Genomic DNA, 3,729 nt, shown 5'->3' on the forward strand with positions numbered 1-3,729 from the left:
CACTAGGAGGGTCATAACCTGATCGTAGCCTCTTACATGAGCGCTATAGACCAGCAGGGTTGAGGTCCGAAATTTCGAGACCTCAGGGACTATACTACCCATTTGTTCCACAACTCTAAAACATAGGGGTAACTTCAGAGTCCGCGTCAGTAGGGCATCCCGCCCCTACTGCGCTCCTGTATTTCCCGACCCCTCAGTGGTCGATGCAGAACTCATGCGTCTCGCACGCTGGTTCTTGCCATCGCCCTTTGGGTAGGGAGTCCTCTTGCTGGGCGTCTTCGCCCCAGCAGAGATTCTGGCATGACAGCGCCATCTTATGGCCGCGCTTGCCGCATTTATAACAGACAACGTCTGCATTGCCCAACTCCGTGGGAGTGGCATCTGGCCTCTCGGCCGACGGCTTATACCAAGCTGTCGTTCGCACACTGCATGGACTTTTTAACCATGCGACAGAATTAAAAATGATGGTTGTGACGCCGATGCACTGTTGTAGAATTCCTTCCCGACCAAGGCAATTCGGATTGCCTCTTCCATCGTCGACGGCTTCTTTTTGAAAAGAGCCTGTCGCGATGGGCCATACCGTAGTCCGTTCATAGACGTGGGCACCTCAATGTGATCCGGAATCAGACCTACGGTAATGGACGCCGACAGCGATCGCATCTCTTGCACATACGCTTGCAGAGATCGCTTCGCCTGTCGTGCTCCAAAGAAGCGCGCCTGAAGCAACATTTCGTTGTTCGACGGCTGGTACATGGCGCATTTTTTTACTCAAAGACCGCCCATGTAGGAAACGCCTTTCTGTCCGCCATAAGCGTTACCGCGCAGATGCGACATGGCGTACGACACTATCCGGCTGTCGTCCTCGATGAGCTGGGCAACACCGCATTGCTCCACGGCTAAACGCCAGTGGACAATCGTGTGCGCTGCAGCTCCATCGAACTTGGGCGGGTCCATTCCAATGGGCCTCGGCTGATGCGGCCGGGCAGAGAGCATCTCAACAGTCCTGTTGAGAGCCTCGCTCCGAGTCTGCTCATGCCTCAGCTCATCCTGAGTCTGAGTGACGGACTCCGCCGCACCATGGCCTTGTGCCTCGGACGCGGCCCTCCGCTGTCCGAGCACGAATGCCTCAAACTGCTCCAACTGAGCAACATGTTGCTCATGAGGACTATCCAGGAGCCTGGCAAAAGCTCATCCACCAAGTCCCTGCGCCATAAGCCCTGAAACCTCCCGATGATGTTCGGAGAGGTGGTGGAAATGAGCCCAATCAATATTGAGGCTCATCCTCACGTACACACGCAGAGATGCGGGTCGTGGGAAGGATTTTTAGTGCTACCACGTGTAGGCGGGCACGTGGTAATGCGACCACGCTCTACTTAGACGCACACCCTAGCACAGCGAGGAAGCGGTTTTAAAGCTTCTCTTGCGTGCAGTGAGGTTGTTGTGAGGGGTGCTTTAGCGACCTCACCCAACGCACTAAGTACTTTGGTTAAGTGTCGTCACAGGAGCGGTAATCCGGCTCCTTGTGCGCGCTTACCAAGAAGGAAGAAGTTTTCAGACTGATTTATATTTAATCGTATTAAATATGAATACCTATTTTTACCAATTAAAGTCATCTCTATAGATAACACTTAATATGTATTGCGAGCGTATCTTTCTAGATACCTCGCGTAACGGATGATGCTAGCGTCATCCCTCCTAATGTGAATGCACCCATGTTCATCACATCCACAAGGGTTGGTCACAAATGTGAGCCACACCCGAGAGCTGGGTCTAACTACTTTATTTTAGTAATTGACAATCCCCTTAAGAACACCAAGTGTGCTTAATGGGGACTGTGTAACATTAGGGCAACTTTAGCCCGTTACACGCCTGAACTCCGAATTTTTCTATCGAAATGTTCATCAAATCTTCTCACAAGAGACTTGTTTGAATCCTCACAAATCTGAAGATTGTAACGGGACACTACGACTTGTACTGCTTCAGCACAAGTCCACTTCGCACTGCTTCAGTTGCGAGTGGTGCCTTACGTTATTTCACGTACACTAGTACGTGCAGAGGAAGGGTTCTCTTCAAGGTAATTAGCTTAAAGAAGGTAAAATGAAACTGTATTAATATAATTAAGTATCTCTTCTTTCTATCTGTTAACTCTTACTAATTTATAAACTAATAGTAAACATGCAACTGAATTCCTTTCTTATCTTATCTGTCTCTCTCTTTTGTTTTTATCTACAGGTGAATAGTCTGCGAAATAAATAGATATAATGGTCTATACCTATTCATGGATAAGAATTCTGAACATTACTATAGAGAGCAATATCCTCAAACTATTATGTACCTTTCAAATAATATATAAATTAACAACCTTTAAGTGTTAATTTTATGTAACGATAAACCCCGTTAAATCACCGCTCTCTTAAACGACAATCACTCTGACTGTCATTGGTTGACTTCGGAGGCGCATACAGATCAAGAGTATAAGCGCCTACTCTTGAACCGTTATTAACCAAGACATTTAATGTCTCGGTTTCTTCCTGAGATTTATCTACAGGCTGCCTAGGGATTAATCCCTCGGGATCTTGAAGTCTAGTATCTTCAACTTTTTGAGGAGATTCCTCCTCAAGTACGTGGGGACCTCTTCCCTCAACGTCTTCCGAGTGTGATTGCGCTATCACAGTCGGGTCCACTACGGTCGACTCTCTACTCGACCTTGGATCATCGTGTTGTCCCTTTTGGGTAACCGGTATACTCCTTGAATGTCGCCCACTAAGCGTACATTCATGTCCCAATCCACTCGACCTTTTCGAGTGGTGGACCTTCGGCGCTGCCTGTGCATTAACACAGCCGCCGGCAGCTGACTCCACATTGTGATTGGTAATCACACTGTGATCTTGTGCGGTTGTACTAACGACCGTACCACAAGTGAGGCCATCGCACTCACTCGTAGTACATCCACACGCTTGTGGACGCTCCAAGACGTTCATCAGATGGCCATCTGATGAACAAGTGGCAGGCATCTTTACGGATCGATGCTGCCAGCTGATCCTTGGCTCGTATTTTCTGAGCCAAGGTAAACCCAGGATGACATCAAATTTGTCATCCAAATCCAGTACGATGAAATCATCATCATACTGTAAATTTCTTAACGTGTAGTGAAATTTCACTACGCGTTTCATCACTGTTATCGATGCGCCTGTCGCTAGACGCACCGTCATCCTCGTTGGAGGGATGTCGCGCTCAATATATTTGAGCCTACTACCCTCTAGTGACTGGCGACGAATAAAGTTATTCGACGCTCCGCAGTCCACTAGGGCTTTAAGTGACAAATCATTTGTCACTTTCAACTTCAAGGTGATGAGGGATACCTCATCACCAGGTGCAGAGACACATAATGATTGTGTGTCTGGAGCAACTTTTGTCAAGAGATTTGCAAATTCTCTTGAGGTTGCTGGATCAGTAGGGCGTTGCGCCCCTACTGACCCCGTCCATTTTTTGGCGGTCCGCCTCGCTGTTGCGATTTCGCAACAACGTCGGATCCGCGACCGTTGCCCTTTTTGGCATACGATCCAAAATTACGTTCAGTACCTTTTGGTGCTGGACGTGGGGCACTACACTCATGAGCGTAATGTCCCAATTTTTGGCAGCGATGGCATTTCTGCGATCGCTTATTATTCGAAAAGCGAGGTTTCTCGCTTTCGACATAGGAAAGGTCCATGGGTTCTGGACCTCCTA

Source organism: Bremia lactucae, linkage group LG10 (assembly GCF_004359215.1).
Source record: "Bremia lactucae strain SF5 linkage group LG10, whole genome shotgun sequence".
NCBI classification, from domain to species: Eukaryota; Oomycota; class Peronosporomycetes; order Peronosporales; family Peronosporaceae; genus Bremia; species Bremia lactucae.